The following is a 20084-nucleotide window of genomic DNA, read 5'->3' on the forward strand; positions in this document are numbered from 1 at the left end:
AGAAGGGAATGGCAAACCACTTCAGTATTCTTGTCTTCACAACCCCATGAACAGTATGAAAAGGCAAAAAGATAGGACGCGGAAAGATGTTAAAGTTCAGTTCAGTTCAGTCACTCAGTCGTGTCCGACTCTTTGCAGCCCCATGAATCGCAGCACGCCAGGCCTCCCTGTCCATCACCAACTCCTGGAGTGCACTCAGACTCACGTCCATCAAGTCAGTGATGCCATCCAGCCATCTCATCCTCTGTCGTCCCCTTCTCCTCCTGCCCCCAATCCCTCCCAGCATCAGAGTCTTATCCAATGAGTCTACTCTTTGCATGAGGTGGCCAAAGTACTGGAGTTTCAGCTTCAGCATCATTCCTTCCAAAGAACACCCAGGACTGATCTCCTTTAGAATGGACTGGTTGGATCCCCTTGCAGTCCAGGGTACTCTCAAGAGTCTTCTCCAACACCACAGTTCAAAAGCATCAATTCTTCGGCGCTCAGCTTTCTTCACAGTCCAACTCTCACATCCATATGTTTATATAGTTGTGCATGGTTAAATGGTCTGAATTAAAAGGTACAATCTCAAACAGTGGAATGGATGCAAGGAAAAGTGGAGAAAGCCTTTCACTTCGTACTCTGCATTACTGTTCAATTTTTTAAAAAAAGATTAATGTATCTATGCATTATTTGTGTAATAATAATAAAACTTAAAATTTCAAAAGGTTCCTCTTCCCCAGTGTCTTGCGCAGAGGAAGCCAGGACGCCCAGAAGCTGTGTGCTGATTTTGAAAGCTGCTTCCTGCAAGATCAAGGAATTCTTGTTGATAGATTGATTGATCCATTGGGAGTCCACAGGCCAGGCTTAACCTGCAGGCTGGCCTCCACTCAGCCCTGGGAGGGAAGTTTATTTATCTAAATTTTTAAGTAAGAATAATTCCAACTTGCCAGAGACGCAAAAGGAGGTTTTATCCCGCATAAGGGAAGGAATGGGGAAAGGAAAGCTTTTATAGAAAGTCCCGAAGGACTCAGAAGTTTCTTTCCTTTTTTTTTTTTCTTTAACCTCAGTCTTTTCATAAATAAATTAAGGGGTGATGAGGTAATTAGATCGTGCACCGTCTAATGGAGGAGGGAAGGAGAGGAGAGGAAGTCCAGCTGGAATGGGATATGATCAAAGATCAGTCTTAAAGACAGATAAAATCAAATCAGCATGCCTTTGCTAACTTAGAGTACTTCAGGAATTAATTGGCTGACAATATCAAGGGCATGATGCTCTGTGAAGAGGTTCTCCTTAGCAAATCTGTCATAGGAAGCCTGCAGCTAAGTTAACCATTTCATTGACCAAAGACACCCCAGGACCCCCACCTTGAGGGCCCCAAGTGTCAGGACTGTGCCGAAGGGTAATATTGATCTCTGTCAGGTCCTGTGGTGGTTTGGTCACTAAGTCATGTCCTACTCTTGCGACCCCATTCACTGCAGCCCACCAGGCTCCACTGACCAGAGGATTTTCCAGGCAAGAATACTGGAGTGGGTTGAAATTTCCTTCTCCAGGGGATCTTCCCAACCTAGAAATCAAACTCAGGTCTCCTGCCCTGCAGGCAGAGAAGCCCTTGGGCAGCCTCGGCCAGGCCTTAAAGCTCGGCTTCTCAGAGCCGTAGCTGGCCCGGGTCTGCTGGACACTAACCACAACAGAAGGCCTTTTTGCCCTAGGGCTAAACTACTAGGGCCTTGGCACTGTGTTTCTTAAAAAAAAAAAAAGGAATAAAACAGAGGAAATACAGAAAAGGCTTTGTCTCTTGCCAGGACACTCCAAGCATTTTGAAGTAACTGCAGTTCTTCAAATGTGCAGGTGTTCTCTGCTCTTGCGTTGCCCGCTCAGTATACTTTTCTCCCACCCTTTCCTTGCACCACCTGCATCTAGATAGCTCTTCTTCAGCCTCTTGGTCTTCCAGTCCATACACTCTCTGAAAAGCTCTCCTTGAAACTTAAGACTGGTTGGAGAGCCACCCATGGCTGCCAAGGTTTTCACCCCATCAGAGCGACAACCGCTCTACTTGTTTACTCGTCTGACTGCCCACCCAGCCCTGAGCCCATGAGGATGTAGAGCTCCAGCACCAGCATGGGGACAGCTACAGGCAGTCCTTGAAACATATTTATTAAACATGTAAAGGATTCTAACAGTCAGGAAAGTAAAATGGAAATAAAAACAAGACAGGGGAAAAATTTTTTTAAGAAGAAGCTTAGAAGATATGTAACTTTCCCCCTAAATGACCATTTATAGTTTATCTACAGACACAATAGTAAGGTAAGCTAAACATCTGTGTCTGGTTGATGGCAGGAGAAATAACAGGATAATGATACATGAAAAATCCATGTTACTACTTTTTAATTGGCTTCAAAATTCCCAGATACAGGAAGAAAAAATAAAAAATTCCCAGACACTGTGACAGCAGAGGATGGGAAGCCCTCCATGAAGGACGGGTATTAGTATCACTAGTGTGTGACGTGTCTTACTTTTCGAAGGGAAATCCTCGAGAAGGTGCACATCTAGGGCAGTCTGAGTAACCTCCAGGAGACAGTGAAGGACAGGGAAGCCCGGCGCGCTGCAGTCCATGGGGCACAGTTGGACATGAGAGAGCAACTGAATAAAACAATTCTTCTCTACAAACACGTTCTCTCTTAAATGCAAAAAAAAGAAAATACACAAAAGTTTTTACTAAAAGTCTGCCTCTTCTGCCATTCAAGTGGGTGATTCCTTGATTTGCACAATACAGTCTACTCATTTCTGTTCAGTATGAATTATGATCCAGGGACTGCGGTAGGCACTGGGGATGCAAAGATAGGATATCTTTTACCCCCCAGGAGAGGGGCAAAGGTATGAGAATACCCCAAACTCATTAATACAAGACCCAGTGAGCAATGCCAAGTGTCAGAAGAGATATAAACAAGCTACCTTGTGGGGTTCAAAGAAGGAAGTGCTTACATCTGGTTTGGGTCAGAAAATGGCTTTGAAAGAGACATGCCCAGGGAAATGGAGATGGAGACGAAAGAAAGGGAACATTCCAGGCAGATGAGCAAAGGCAGGGCAGGGAAGCACTGTGGGCTTCAGAAGCGCCATTAGGCTGGAGCGAGCCTATGGCTAAGGGTGTCTCAAGAAAGGAAATTATTCCTAAACACCAGCATACATCCTGCTCATCTGAGATGGTGCATATGGTCAGGGCGGGCAGTCATTTGGGGGCAAAGAGCAAATAGTACCTTGCTAAAAGATAACTCACTTTCCTCCCTTACTTTTCTTCTGAAAAAATTGTAAAAATATCCAAAAACTTGTATTATTTGTTCTAAGTAAGTATGCTCAAAATCAGAAGAAATGAACTGATGAGAAATCTTATTAAAACCCTAGACTAGAAATGTCAGTCTAGTTTAGCAAAATGGAGGCAGGTTGGAGAAATACATGTACTTCCAAAGCCTTAGTCATATTTAACTGTAGTATGTTAATAAACAAATGTACATTTGATTATGATGTCAGCAATGGGAAGGTATCAATGTAGAATCAAAAAGTATAGGAGAGCTTCTAAAATAACAGGAGGGATAAAGAATATGATTAGGCAGCAAAGTAATGAGAAGAGAAAGAGGAAATAATAAAGTGGCATAAATAATAAACATAAAATAAATGAAAGGAATAACATCCAATACATCTATTCATACATAAAAAGACTGAATTCCCCTCTCAAAAACAGAAATTTGGGTTTTTTTAAAAATCTAGCTGGATCTTAAAAAAAAAAAAATCTAGCTGGATTTTAGCATTAAAAAACACCTAACAAAGAAAGATTAAAAATAAAAGAATGAAAATAGACAGACATGTAGACAGTTAAAGACGTGCCAGATAAATAAGAAGAAAAGAGCATTATTCATAATAGGTAAAATGTCTGGAGAAGGAAATGGTAACCCACTCCAGTATTCCTTCCTGAAAAAGTCCATTGACAGAGGAGCCTGTTGGGCTGTAGTACATGGGGTTACATGACTGAGCTTGCATGCATGAAGGTGGAGGGAGATGGGTTGGTAGCAATAAACTGGTAGAACTAAAATAAAAAGTGGAAATAACCCACATATCTATCAACTGATGATGGATGAATAAAATGTGGTATATCCATAAAATGGAATATTGAGTGAGTGAGTTAAAGTCCCTCAGTTGTGTCCAACTCTTAGCGACCCCATGGACTATATGTAGCCCACCAGGCTTCTCTGCCCATGGAATTCTCCAGGCCAGAATACTGGAATGGGTAGCCATTCCCTTCTCCAGGGATCTTCCTGACCTGAGGATTGAACCCAAGTCTCCTGCATTGCAGGTGGATTCTTTACCATCTGAGCCACCAGGGAAGACCAATGGAATATTATTCAGCAATAATAAGGAATGAAGTATTGATTCATGCTACAATAGGCAAAGCCTTAAAAACACTATAGTGAGTGAAAGAAGCCAGTCACAAAAGACCATTTGTTGTAGGATTTATTTTATTGGAAATATCCAGAACAGGAAAATCTATGGAGACAGAAAGTAGATTAGTGGAGATTAGTGGCTGCCTAGGACTTGGGGGTGGGATGGGAATGGTGGGTTGATGACTGCTAATGAGTAGGGGAGAAAAGTTATGACCAACCTAGATAGCATATTCAAAAGCAGAGATATTACTTTGCCAACTAAGGTCCGTCTAGTCAAGGCTATGGTTTTTCCAGTAGTCATGTATGGATGTGAGAATTAGACTGTGAAGAAAGCTGAGCGCCGAAGAATTGATGCTTTTGAACTGTGGTGTTGGAGAAGACTCTGGAGAGTCCCTTGGACTGCAAGGAGATCCAACCAGTCCATTCTGAAGGAGATCAGCCCTGGGATTTCTTTGGAAGGAATGATGCTAACGCTGAAACTCCAGTACTTTGGCCACCTCATGCGAAGAGTTGGCTCATTGGAAAAGACTCTGATGCTGGGAGGGATTAGGGGCAGGAGGAGAAGGGGACACAGAGGATGAGATGGCTGGATGGCATCACGGACTCAATGGACATGAGTCTGAGTGAACTCTGGGAGTTGGTGATGGACAGGGAGGCCTGGCGTGCTGCGATTCCTGGGGTCGCCAAGAGTCGGACACGCCTGAGCGACTGAGCTGAACTGAACTGAATGAGTAGGGGGTTCTTTTTGAGGCAATGAAAATGTAACAAACTTGACTGTGGATATATCAGCACAATATTGTGAATATACTAAAAACCACTGAATTGTATGTTTTAATCTTCTAAATAACCGAGTAGTAGAGATTACATAGGCTGTGTTCTCTGAACAGAACCTAATTAAACTAAATATCAGCAACAAAGATATGAGGGAAATGTAATCACTTGGAAATTAAGAAACACTTCTAAATAAATTTTGAAAAGTGGAATTTCAGGGACAAGATAGAGGTGCAGGATCAAGAGATATAAACTACTGTGTGTAAAATGAGTATGCAACAGGATATGTCGTGCAGCACAGGAAAATAGAGCCATTATTTTGTAATAAATTTAAATAGAGTATTGGGGATTCCCTGGCAGTTCAATGGTTAGGACTCTGAGATTTCACTGCCAGGGGCAGGGTTCAGTCCCAGATAGGGAAACTAAGATTCTGCAAGCCACACTGTGTAACCAAAAATAAAAATTTCAAATAAAATAAAGAAATAGAGTGTATACTCTATTAAAACATTGAATCACTATGTTGTACAGCTGAAACTAATATAATACTGTAAATCAACTATACTTAAATAAATAAATAGTGAAATGTCAAATTATCTATAACCTTATGAATAAAACATGTCATACAAAACCATGGTAATACTACAAAAACTGTACTCAGGAAATTGTGTAGTCTTAAAGGTTGTAATTATTTTTACAAAGATAAATGAGTTAAATATTCAATTTTAAAAATTAGTACAAGAACCATGTAAAGTAGAAAGAAAATTCTAAAAACAATTTAAATAGAAAATGAACAAAATAACAATTTGTCAAAATAGTTGAAAGGATATGAAAGGCCCGATAAAATAGAAAGGAAAAATATCCTGGCAAGTCTGATACATGGGTAAAAGACAGAAAAATAATAAATAAACAGTAACTGCAAATCAGAAATGACATATAACCAATAATAAAAGCAATTAAAAATGATTACAAAAAGATATTCTGTATAACTCTACATCAAATAGTTAGAAAATCTATGGGAAATACCATCATTCCTTGCAAAAAATAAGCAAATAAAACACTACAATTTCCCCAGAAGAGAAGACTAGACCTAAATAGATTAGTATATTACTGCTTAGAGTTTGTAAAAGTAAGTATCAATCATTTTTAGGAGGCACCAGATTTAGATGGTTTTAAGCTGCTGCTAGGTCACTTCAGTCATGTCCAACTCTATGCGACCCCATAGACGGCAGCCCATGAGGCTCCCCCATCCCTGGGATTCTCCAGGCAAGAACACTGGAGTGGGTTGCCATTTCCTTCTCCAATGCATGAAAGTGAAAAGTGAAAGTGAAGTAGCTCAGTCGTGTCCAACTCTTAGCGACCCCATCGACTGCGGCCCACCAGGCTCCTCCGTCCATGGGATTTTCCAGGCAAGAGGGCTGGAGTGGGGTGCCATTGCCTTCGGGTTTTAAGCTGAGATGTCTTCAATTCTAAAGAACAAAAAGAAACTTGGGGGTTATAGATACGTTCATTATCTTTATTTCTTTATCGTGATGATGGTTCCATGGGAATATACATAAATAAAAGCTCATCAGTTGTACATTCTAGGTTCTCCCCTGATGGTCCAGTGGCTAAGAATCCACCTTAAAATTCGGGGGAATGCAAATTCGACCCCTGGTCAGTGAACTAAGATCCCACATGCAGCAACTAAGACCCAAGGTAGATGAATAAATAAATATTTTTAAAATTGTACACTTCACAAAGGTACAACGCATTATGTCAATTATACTTCTAAAAAGATGTTTACACAAAGACAGAGAAAGTAGGACTTCCACTTCCAATGATGATGAACTAATCCTTTGATCCTCAACAACAACTGTATAAGACTGGACAAAATCAGAGGCAATCGGTTTCATGCTTTGGAGAATAGGCAAGGCGGACTGTGATCCTTGAGAAAAGGGAAGTAGACAAGATGAGTCCCATGTTTGCTGGTTTTCTCCCTGGTGACAATTTCCCAACTGCAGGGGATCCCAAGCAAAGGAGTGACTTTTCCTGAGCTGAAAAGTCAGAAGGCAGTATTTGGGGCTGCAAGAATTTGCAGGTCAGGGTACAGGAGCAGCACAACAGGGGGTGGAAGGAGGCAAAAGCCTGTGTGGGAATTCCTCTTGATTCTTCTGCTGAAGAAAGCTGGCCTATATACAGAATGAGACCCTGTGAGGCTCAGCAGAGACAACTGCTTGGGGCTGAGAGTTGAACACATGTAGCAAAGTTTGCTCAATACTGGGACATGGAGTTCAAACCTAATCAGAATGCACATCCTCAATATTAGGGTTATTCAGTTGAGACTCCCAAAAGGCCATGCTTTAGGAGTAAGAACTAAGCCCTAGAGTAAAGGTCATGCCCAAGGACTAAAGACAAAACCAAAAAAGACTCTCCCAAACACAATTCAAAACCAAACCTGGTGGGACTTCCATTATTGGTCCAGTGGTTAAGAATCTGCCCTGCAGTACAGGGAACACAGGTTCAACCCCGGGTCAGGGAACAGCGGGTATTTAACTGCCTACCAGATCAAAGCTCAACGCCCTCGAATGCGGCAAAATCCAGACTCCCTACAATGTATCACTCATACCTACCACACCATAAAGCCTGCAGGTGCAAGGACAAAGGAGACTGAGATACATAACCTAGAGTGGAAAAAAAAAAAAAAACTATGGAAGAGGACCTAGATGTTGGAATGAGCAGGAAAGGATTTAACAAGACTATTAGAAACATATTCAAGGATTTAAAGGAAGAAGCAGACATGTGAGGAAACATTTTAGCAGAGACATGGGAGATGTTTTCAAATGGGATTAATAGAACAAGTAAGTTCCACATCTGAAATGAAAACCTCACCTTGCGAAGTCAACAAAAGATTTTTAAAGTGCAAAGAAAAGCTAAACCAAACTTGAAAAATCAATAGAAATTATCTAAATTGAAAAACCAGGATAAATAAATTGGGGTGGGGGGGGGGGAATGAACAGAGTCTTAGTGTTCCACAGGACAACATCAGGAGCCCAGAAGGAGCAGTGAGATAATAGGGTAGAAAAACCATGCCAGGAAATAAGGGCCCAAATCTCCCAAGTCTGGCAGAAAACATAACCCCGTGGATCCAAGAAACTCAACAAACCTCAAGCAGGATAAACACAAACACACACCTAGGAACACCATAGCCAAAGTGCTGAAAACCGTGGCTGAAGAGAAAATCAAGCAGCGGCCAGAGGAAAAAAGACATACGGAGGAAAGCGGTACAGATGACAAGTCCCGTCTCATCAGAAACAGACGGAAGAGGACACCAGCGCAAGGCCCTCCACGTGTGTTCTCTGCAATAGAGAACAGAATATATCTAGTAAAAAGATTCCAAGGAAGTGAGGGTGTCAGTGCCATGTGGCAGCCTACGCAAGAGCGGGGTTTGGGGGAGAATGGATACGTGTATATGTACGGCTGAGTCCCTTCACTGTTCACCTGAAAGTACAACATTGTTAATCAGCTGTATCTGATTACAAAATAAAAAGTTTAAAGTTTAGGAAACAAAGAAAGTGAGAGTGAAATAAAGACGGGCTCAGATAATTGAAAGTTAAGGCAAGTTCACTGCCAGCCACAAGAAATGCTCAAGGAAATTCTCCAGATGGAACTCTGATGAGCATAAGGACAGAGAGCGCCGGAAATGACAAATATGTAGATAAATTTTTTTAAGTTGTCTTTTAAATTACACATTAACTGTGTCTCGGTAAAACTGGAAAATTTTGGTTTTCTATTTGCTTAAAAAGACAACTGTTTGAAGCAAAATCAGTAATATTGTATCGTGAGGTTTGCACAGACACATTGAATATGACTATCAAAGCATAAAGGACAACATGGGGGTGTAAATGGAATTATATTATTGTAAGACTATCATGTTTTACATGAAATGGCACAATATTGAATCTTTTCAAAATGACCACAATCAAAAGAACGTGAAGAAAGCATTTATAAAAACTTGGGTGAATGGAGCCTCCTAAAATAAGACAAACCCGGGGGCCCTAAAGGAAATGACTGGCAACTTCAACTACAAAACAACATATTTTTGGACTGCAGGAGACACCCACAACAAAGTCAAATATAAGTAACCAACTGATAAAAAAATATTACAACACGTACAAAAAACCAAAGCTTTATCATTCTTATTGATACTATATGCAAAAGCTTCTACAAATTGTGAGATAAAAGATGAGCGATCTAACAGGAGTGAGCAAAAGATATGAATAGGCATTTCCAAGAAGAGAAAACCCAAATGGTTCAGTAAATATATGAAAAACAGCTTACCGGGTCTATTGACCAGGGGAATTCTAACTAAAGAAATGAGATAGCATTTTGCCCCCATTATATTGAGAAAAATAGAGAAAAGACATCCAGTACTAGTAAGAATGTTGAAAAAAGGAGCACTCTCATTCCTTGTTATTTGAAAGGTGAGTTGTGATAATCCTTTTGGGAAATAAAATGACAGTATTTACCAAAATTTAAAACATACATACCTTTTGACCCTGCATTCCACTTTGGGGAATCTATCTTATAATTTCTGAATAAGTACAAGAATGTTTATGGCAGCATTGTTTGTCGTTGCAAAAAAAAAAAAAAAAAGACTGCAACAATCCAATGTCCATCAGCAGAGGAACAGTAGAATCCATTCTGAGCATGAACAACACAGAATTAGGCATAGATACTAAAAGGGAGGGCTTCCCAGGTGACGCTGCAGTGCAGGAGACATAAGGGACGTGGGTTTGATCCCTGGGTTGGGAAGATCCCCTGGAGGAGGGCATGGAAACTCACTCCAGTATCCTTGCCTGGAGAATCCCATGGACAGAGGAGCCTGGCAGGCTACCGTTCTCAGGGTTGCGGCGTCCGACACGACTGAAGCGACTTAACGTGTACACACACATGCAGTTTACCCAATTTTTATGAAAACAAAATAAAAAAAGCAAGTACAAGGTCAAAGGGTTCCTCTGAGGGTAAGTGGGGACAAGCCATGAGCGGCCATGTCTTCCATTTGAATTGAGACTTGCCTGAATGCAGAAAGAAGACACTAACATTTTAAGAAAGATGAATGACCAAAGAGCCCGGCTGTATTCTCTCTCACTCGCGTGCCTTTGTTTCAGCCAAGTACTTGCGCTGAAAATGACGACGGGAGAAAATTCAAAGACAGAGCAACCCAGAGTTCCCTTTCCTCCCAGTCTGCCCTGACTCATCAGTAAGCTGTTGCTGGAACGTGCGTGTCTTGAGAAGTGAAATAAAAACAGTTGAGGGTGTTTTGTGCAGTGCTTCCACTGCTGTGGCAAGCACAAAACACAAACCTGTGGACAAGTTATAAGATGCAAATTGTGTAACTTGGTAACTCTGGGGGTGAGTTAGACTCTCGTAGATTTCCGCATTTAAAAACTGACATTGCACAATGTCAGAGGGGAATGGTAAAATATTTCCTCTCTCCTTGGAATTATGTTAAATATGAAATGAAAAGCACTGTAAGTTGAGATAGATATTAATAGAAAGAGTGATCACAGAAGAAAGGGAAAAGCTATTACATGCTATTACTTTCAACACCACTTTTCTTCCTGTCTTGTGTACAAGGGGGCCCTGAGTTTTCATTTTGTACTGGGTCCCGCAGATTAGCCCAGAGGAAAAAAACCTAGGATCTCTGCTTCCGTGTGAGGCACACGAGATAAAAGAAGAGGAAAAAACCCGGCTGAGACAGCAGCATGGTTTATTTAGCTTTAAAACAAAACGATGTTAGCAGCAACATGTCCCTGGATGTGTTAAAAGATGATGCTCAACTTTTTCTTGGTTTTAAACTCGCCTTTGTACCTTCTATTCAGAGTCTTAAAGATGTGTTTTAAAAATCGTAAGAGAAACACTAGCTCTATGTAGTCAATTCAGGCACTATCTAATGAAGCAGTATGTGAACATTTCCTTTTGCTGCTCACTGGAATCCCCGGCTCCAAGGATTTAACAGCAGCGAGTCCCTGGCTCTGTGGAATACAACTGAAGAGGCAGCCAGTCCTTTTTTCTGGGGTTCAGAGAGGGGAGATGAACCATCCACGGTGACCCAGCTCGTAGATGGAAGGTTAGGTACTGGTACCCGGAGAATATTCATTGGAACGACTGATGCTGAAGCTCCATCATTTTGGCCACCTGATGCGAAGTGCCAACTCATTGGAAAAGACTCTGATGCTGGGGAAGATTGAAGGCAGGAGAGGGGGGTTAGAGGACAAGATAGCATCACAAAGTCAATGGACAGGAATCTGAGCAAATTCTGGGAGACAGTGGAGGAGAGAGGAGCCTGGTGTTGCAGTCCATGGGGGGCAAATGGTCGGACACAACTCAGCGACTGGACAGCAGCAAAGCCCAGATGAATCTGTGTCCCGCCCTTAGTGTGCTCCCCTCCTGCTTTCAGCAGAAGCGTTAACAACACAGTGAGCCAAGGCAGACGCTGGAGAGTATCACGAGGGTGTCTGGCCCAGATTCCGCTCCGTAATGACAGGCCTCTGTGGCTGCTTGGGAAATCCCAACCGGATATTAATTTCACCACCGTCAATGGCCTTCATAATATTTTTGTTTAAAAAAAAAAGATGATTCAAAGTAAGGAGATCAAGTACATTATTAGTTCCTGTGATCTCAACTCTCAGATGAATTCATGCAATTTAGCGCCTTCTAATGCAGTCATATGGAAGTTGCAAAGCAGGCTGTGTCGGAAATAACAGATTTCTAAATGAGCTTGACTGATACAGACACAATATTGCGGGCGGGGACAGGATCTCCAGAGCTGAAACGATATCTGATCATCTCTGGATGGTTAGGACCCGGCAGGGAGCCTAGCTCATGGTGCTGGCCAGTCTGATTAGTCTGTGTGCAGCAAGGTTTCTAGTCCTGAAATCCTTAAAAGGGAAAGACTCCTCAGTTTCTCTAGTGTGTCAGTGGAACACAGATAAGCATGCCCCTCCTTTGAGAAAATGTTTTCAAGCTTCACACTTTAGCAGCTATGACATGATGGAGTTGCATCAGGAAGAGCCCTCATCTTGTGAGGTATCTGACCAGTTCATAACAAACCACATTTTCTGAGAACCGTCCTCTCCCCACGTGGGAGTCATCTCTTGGGACAGGGCTCTTTCCTTTCTCCTGGCCACAGGCATGGTGAATAAGAGACTTGAACTGGACTTTTTTCTTTTCAAGGGACTCAGCATTGGAGTTCAGCAGTTCTAGTTGGTTAGTGTGCCTGGGATAAGGAACATGTCAAAGTTTGGGATCCATAATGTAGCCCTCTTCTGCCATGTGCTTCGATAGACAGAGAAAGCCAATCTGCTTGGGGGAAGAAAGAGATGAGGGCTGGCTCCTGGCAGCCAGGTTGGCACCAAGTGATCTTGCCTTGGACCACAGCCGACTGGACCCATGTGGCAGTGGATCCAAGTCTGGCCAGTTAGTCCTTCCCCCAGGAATTTCTCCATGGCTGGAACTATATGTGCCCTCAGAGGGAATTGCAAGAGGCCTGACAGGGGTTTTCTAAGTGTGGAAGGTGGACTGCAAGTTTCTGCAGGTGTCATCTTCCTGCACCCCTTCATCCCAGCCCTGGACTGAGGTGAGTGAATCACTACTAACCAGTCTGGATTGACACCCCAAATTTCTGAGCCAGAGTGGACCTGAGGCTCATTTACGGGAAACTCCAGTAATTTACATGATAATTCTTATTTTAAAATCTGTTTTTCACTCTTGTTGTTGTAAGCCCCCTGCCCAAATTCTATTTATCTCTCACCTTCTCTCCCAGTAAAAAAATGCCTTGAGAAAGCACCGCTGGCCCGACAAGCTGTCTTCCTCTATTTTCAGCCCAACGTACCAGATTAGATGATCATTTAGAAACTCACACTATGTGTGATGTGCAAAGATGCTCATCTCAGTGCTGACTCTAACAGCAAAGGAAAATAAAAAGAACACAACCTAAAGGGCCAACATAGAAACTGAATAAAAATAAAAATACAACCATCCGTGCAGCAGGAAACTCTGCATCGAGTGAAAATGTTTGCTTATCTTATATTTAATGTTTATATAATGACTTGGAAAGTACTCACGACATTATGGAATCTTCATTGCTTTTCCAATTACAAAAGTAATCCCTTTTCATTATAAAAATAGAATGAAACACTCTAGAAATCCTCAAGGTAAAAGGTGAAGCTGCCACACAAACATACCTACCTCCAGCCCCAGTGGTAACAGGCAGGGTATTCATGACATATCGGTACATTTAAGAAGCAGGATAGTGACTTACCTGGTGGTCCTGTGGCTAAGGCTCCACGCTCCCAATGCAAGGGGCCTGGGTGCAATCCCTGATGAGGGAATTCGATCTCGGGTCACAGCTAAGAGCCTGCACACCACTACTAAAAGAAGAAAAGGATGAAGAGTGACCATCTCGTGTGTGCCTCAGTGAGGACCTGCTGCAGCCAAACAAAGAAATTTAAAAAATAGAAGCAGCAACAAGATTAAATTGTATATACTCACTAGTATCACTGTAACACTTAAAAATAAAGCTACAGGTTGGAATAGGGGGAAAAGGCTATTCATACATCCATGGTCGTGGCAGCATCATTCACAACAGCAAAATAAGGGAGTAACCTGTGTATCCATCAATGGATAAGGAAGACACGGTTCATACGTGCAGGGGAATATGAGTCAGCCTCAAAACGGAAGGAAATTCCGACATCATGGATGAACACCGAGGACATTATACTAAGTGAAATAAGACCAAAAAAGACAGATATAGTATGATTCCATTTATCTGAGGTACTTCCAGGAGTCAGAATCATCCAGAAAGCAGATTGGTGGTTGCCAGGGGCAGCGGAGGGCGGGAATGAGGACTTATTGTTTGAAGAGTACAGAGTTTCAGCTTTGCAAGATGAAAAGAGCTACAGAGATGGATGGTGGTGATGGTTGGACCATTTGTTGTTGTTTTTTAGTTTCTAAGTTGTGCCCAACTCTTGTGACCCCATGGACTGGAGCCCGCCCAGGCTCCTCTGTCCATGGGATTTCCTAGGCAAGAATACTGAACTGGGTTGCCATTTCCTTCTCCAGGAGATCTTCCTGACCCAGGGATCAAACCCACATCTCCTGCATTGCAGGCGGGTTCTTTACCGCTGAGCCGCTGAATGTATTCAAAATCACTGAATGGTACATTTAAAAACGGTTAGGATGGTGAATTTTGTGTTAGGTGTATTTTACCATGATTTAAAAAAAAACTGGGAGAAGAAAGGGCTAGGCAAAAATTACATTTTAGTACCTCTGTTTGGATAATGGGACTGTGGGTCATTTTTTTTTCCTTCTGCTTCTCATTTCCAAATAATCCATTTTGGAAAAATGAACAATAAAAATGACCTAAGCCAGGCTGACCACCACAGCAAGCCATGATAACAAGAGCTAACTTTTTTGAGCCAACTTCTTGGTAAGGAAACTGAGGCTCAGAGGAGGGCAGCGGTCTAGGAAGCGCCCAAGATAGAGACCCAGCATGGACACCCATGGCAGGTTGCCCTGTGATCTCTCCATTGAGGTCAGTTCACTTCAACAAACATGTTTTGTTTTGAGCTCCGAGGGTGCTCCGGGCTCTGTGTCCTGAGGCAAGGGTGGGGGAACAGGAGCGTCCCAGGGACCATCCTGCCATACAGTCTGCCATATAGGGCTGACGGAGTTTTCAAAGGGAGCTAGTGGTTGGGCCACACTTTACCATGGAATCTTCAGCTAAAAGCTTAAGTCAGCCCAAACGCTGTCAGTTGTTTTCGTGCTCACGGCTGAAGGTTTCCAGTTGTCATTGTTGGGAGCGGTGCTCCAGTGAACACTCTTGAACCCATATCTTAAGAGCACAGCTGTGCTTATTTCATAGATTTCATCAAATGAAATTGCTAGGTCAGACGGTAAATGTATTTCCTAGGCTTTTAGAACATCACTTTCCAGAAAGTTGTAGAAGGCACCATCTCAGAGCATGAGAACACCAGGTCCTCCTGGGCCCTAGCAGCCATAATGACAGCTAACAAAACATTGGATAATTTGATTGCCCAAAATGGCCTTTTCCATCGGTTCATTCAACAAGTATTTATAAGTCACTGGCACTGTGCTGGGCAATGGAGATACTGTGGGGATGAGATAAGAGCATTCTCTGCATGGGAGCCTCTGTCTAGCAGGGAAGAAGACGACCTAAGGGCTACTCATCACCTGAGGAACACTGGTGTCAGAGGTGTTGTGAAAATAAGAAAGGAGCAGCTTTGGGCACCACTGGAAACAGTGACAGTTAACTATTGGGTTGGCCAAAAAGTTTGTTCAGTTTTAAGTAAGACATGTTACATTTTCACCAAGGACGTGTCTTCTTCTTAAAACTGAACAAACTTTTTGGCCAACCCAATACTTAGGATGTCTGGGGAAGCCATATTTAAATGGAGGCAAGCTAGCACGCTGGAAACAGTGCTTGGTTTTTACAGGATGTTTGCATTTCCTCTTTTTGTGAGTTGCCTGCTTGTGTCCTTTGCACATTTTTTCCTTTAGGATATTCTTTTTTAAATTAACGTCTTTGCATCAAGAAAGAGAAGAAAAGGAATATAAATTAGATTACTACCAATAAATGCTCTCCCACTTGTAAGTGGGTTGTTGCTGGTTGGGGTTATGGTTGTTTGTAAAACAATTTTATTTCTATATTTCTGTATTTTGTAGAAATCATTTACCTTTTGTATAATTAGGTCATGAAAAATGTTATGTAAAACTAAACCAACAAAGCCTACTAGATGGACGGAAAGGAAAAACAAAAAAAAATTTTAATTGAAGTAAGATTCACATAATGTAAAAGGCACCATTTTACTGTGCGTAATTCAGTGGCATTTAGTAAATTCACAACGCTGTGTGGTTCAGAGTTCTTTTTTTAGTTAATTCATTTATTTTGAAAAATTTCAAATTCACAAAATGCCTAAAACACAGTAAAGCAAATATCCTGATTTGAGAGATGTTTTTGTTTTAACTGATCTTGAAGAATTCTTTCTGTATTAAGGATATAGACTTTGTCTGGCATCTGGAGCCAGCTTTCTTCAGGTGGCCCCTGTCTTTCATATGTGGGTGTGCGCGCGTGCAAGGATACATACAACAGCTTATCACCTGCCGTGTTTCCTGCACCCATGTCACCAGTGGCACCATAGATCCTCTTCCACTAATTAGGAGCAAGAAGAAAAATTCTCATAGATTTGCACAGAGGAAAAAAATAAGATGATTACATGGAAAGCCTTTTTGCTTTTTTTGGTTGTTCCTGATTAACTGAAAGACAGAAAGTCCTGCTGGTGACAAAGCGGCAGGAAATATGGCTGATGATAAACCCCAGCCTGCAGGGTCCCTGTCAGGCCCTGGAGACCACAGCCCAGAGAGGCCGAGATAAGCTGGGTGGGGTGGAGGCAGAAGCTCTGGGGCCTCTTGCAGGACCCTCTGTGAAGAGGCAAATGATTTGCATGCTCTTCCCAGGCACCAAGAAAACCCAGCTGTCAAGAAAGAAAAGAGGCCTAGGGTTCACTGCTCAGAGACTGGCTGCTGAAGTCAGGAAGGCCAGCTCTTGACTTGGACCCCATCCTCCATCAATGCAGGCTTGGACGAACCACCTCACTTCCCAGTAACCTCACCTACAGAAAGAGGGCAATAATCGTTTCCTCAGAGGAAGGCTGGAGGCATTAAACAAAGTTCTGGCAAGTTCGCCCAAAACTGCACTGTCTATCTGGCTCCAGACCCCGTGTTCTGCTCCTGCGTAAGGTGCCGTCGTGGCCCAACGAATGACCCTGTGGACACGGCCCAGCACTGGGGAGCCAGCAGAGGAGGCGCGTGGCTGTCACAGGCCTTCTAAGCAAGCCCGAAAAAGGTGTGAAGGGTGCTTTCTGGTTGCCTGGCAGAAACCAAGGTGCCCCTCTGGCTTGCTTCTCTCCATCACCTCCTCCCGTTGGATCCCTGGCTCACAGCCAATTGCTCGACCAAAGCCTGGCAGTCTGGGTTTGTGGGGAAGGCCCCAGGAGCGGTCGGGGTCCAGGTGCCACTCTGCTTTATGCGTACTCGGCGACCCCGGCCCCTTCCTCATCTGGCCGTTCCCCAGTGCCCTCCTCTGCAAAATGAGAATCCCAGAGCATGCACCTCGTGGGGGAGTTTCGAGAATGACAGACGGTAAACCCAGTTAACGTCCTCAGTGCCATGCCTGGCAGTTACTGTTCAATAAATGTCCGCTGTTATTATCAACACCCTGTTCCCAGACAGGAACGCTGGAACACGCTGGGAGGAAAATACATTGGTCTCATACATTATGAGACCAGAGTCTAAAGCAGCATGTAAAATAGAACCCAATTATGTTTACAAAACAGAAACGTTATACATACGCAGGAGAGACAGACCAGAAGGAAACGGCAGCGCTGAATTCTTGGTCATGAGATTATAGAGGATCTTCCTTTTTTTGTTATCTTTTCATGTATTTTCTACATTTTCCTGCAATGCACATATCACTTTTCCAATCGGGGGGAAAAATGCTCTGTGAGAGATGAGAGGAGTTATTACTTGGATCTGGGCTTGTGGAGAGGATGTCCCAGAGGAAGTGGGATTTGAGCAGGGCCTGGAAGGATGGGAGAATTTGAAGGATGGGGGAGGAGAGACAAGAGAAGTCTTTGATGTTCTTTTTTTTTTTTTGTCTGTCTCCTTCCCTAGGCTGTGGGCTCCTTGAGGGCACGGTTCGTGGTCTAACTTGCTCACTGCTGTATCCCTAGCATCTAAAACAATTTTTGAAAAACAAACAGACAAAAAAACTAGTGCTTAGTAGGTGCTCAGTAAATACGGATCTAGTGACCGAACAGCCTGGACAGCTCCTCTCAGCCTGGGAGACGAGGATGCTCTTGGTTAGCTGTCCAGCTGGCGCACTGCCAAGATGGAGGCGCGTGGTCTCCACAGAAACAGAAGGGGGCCCACCTAGCCAGTAACAGGAGGCAGACACAGGGGTTATGAGCTCCACATCTTTTCAGGCTGTGATCTGGAAACTGGGAACATGGTGGTGGGGTCTTTGGACAGATGTTGAGAAAAGAGAAGGAGCTTCATACTACGGTTGATTTAGCTGTTCACTGGACAGGTCTGTCAAATCGGTCATTGGATGCTCAGGCAAATAGTTCAGGTCTTTGAAGGTGCATAGCAGACTCTTCATGGGTGGAAGGCTAGGGACTCAGGAAAATGTCATTCTAGTCTGAACCTTGCTGTGTGACCTTGGGCAAGTTACTTAACCTCTCTGAGCCCCAGCATGCTTATTCATAAAATGAGAGGTTTGATCAGCCTAAAATTGCTCATAAAAAGACATGTGTGGTAGTAATGTATAATGGTGACGCCTCTGTGGAAAACAGTTAAACACAGAATTATCACAGATTATCATATGATACCAATTCTACTGATAGGTATATACCCAAATGAATTGAAAGCAGGTACTTAAGCAAACATTTGTAATTGGATGTTCATAGTGGTACTAATCCGGAGAAGGCAATGGCACCCCACTCCAGTGCTCTTGCCTGGAAAATCCCATGGACGGAGGAGCCTGGAAGGCTGCAGTCCTTGGGGTCGCTGAGGGTTGGACCTGACTGAGCGACTTCACTTTCACTTTTCACTTTCATGCATTGGAGAAGGAAATGGCAACCCACTCCAGTGTTCTTGCCTGGAGAATCCCAGGGACAGGGGAGCCTGGTGGGCTGCTGTCTATGGGGTCGCACAGAGTTGGACACGACTAAAGCGACTTAGCAGCAGCAGCAGCAGCAGTGATACTAATCACTGTAGCCAAAAGACCACCAACCCGATGAACAGATAGATAAATATAAGGTAGTATATCCAAATGGTGGAACTCAGCCATAAAAAGGAATGATAGTGCTACAAGGTCGAAAACACTATGCTAAGTTTAAAAAGCCAGACTCAAAAGATCAAATATTGTGTGATTCCATTTATATTAAATATTTAGAACAAGGAAATCCATAGAAACAGAATGGAGACTGGTGGTTGCCAGGGGCTGGAGGAAGTGGGGAGTGGAGACAGAATTTTATTTTAGGGTAACAGAAATGTCTTGGAACTTGATAAGAGGTCTTGTTTGCACAACACTATGAAAGTAATAAGTGCTGCTGAATTATACACTTTAAAATGGATAATTTTATGTGAATTTTATCTCAATTATATCAAAAAAGAAAGAACCTAAGAGATAGGCAAGATGAAAAGTTCAGCCATAGATGAAAATGGGAGACCATCACAGGCCAACCACGCAATTATTCTGCCCAGAGGATATGCAGAAAAAAGCTCCCAGTAGCAGTCAAGACTGGGATCTAGATCAGTCTCTGGCCACTTCCTCATAGTGGGATCATGGGCCACTCACTCAAGTTCTCTGAGCCTCAGGCTTCCTATCTGCAAAATGGGGCTGATGCATCTGCTGTTTTCCTGAGCACTGTGGAGCAGAGTTCTGAGAGCACTCTGTGAACCCATGTTCTCAAAGTGACCCCTCCATGATGAATGTCTCAGCACTCTGTTTTTCTAAACACAGCAAACTGAGAACCAGTTCCTAGTTCATGTGGAGACACTGAGGAGGGTTCGGGAGCCACTGGCAAAGAAGGGGCACACCCAGGTAGATTCCTGGCTCCACCACACCTGTGTGGTCTAGGGCAAGTCATTGATTTTCTTCAACGGTAGAATGGGAGTAGCTCTATCTTGGAGAGAGGCTGTGTGTTACACCTTAAGCACTCAATAATCAGATCCCTTCCCTCTTTCTTTGTCGCTGCTCTCCAATACAAACATTGCCGGCTCCCAGAAGCCACCAAAAGATCTGCGCTGTGGCTCAGAGAGGTGGGGGCAGCAGCC

Source organism: Capra hircus, chromosome 17 (genome assembly GCF_001704415.2).
Source record: "Capra hircus breed San Clemente chromosome 17, ASM170441v1, whole genome shotgun sequence".
In the NCBI taxonomy this organism is placed as follows: Eukaryota; Metazoa; Chordata; class Mammalia; order Artiodactyla; family Bovidae; genus Capra; species Capra hircus.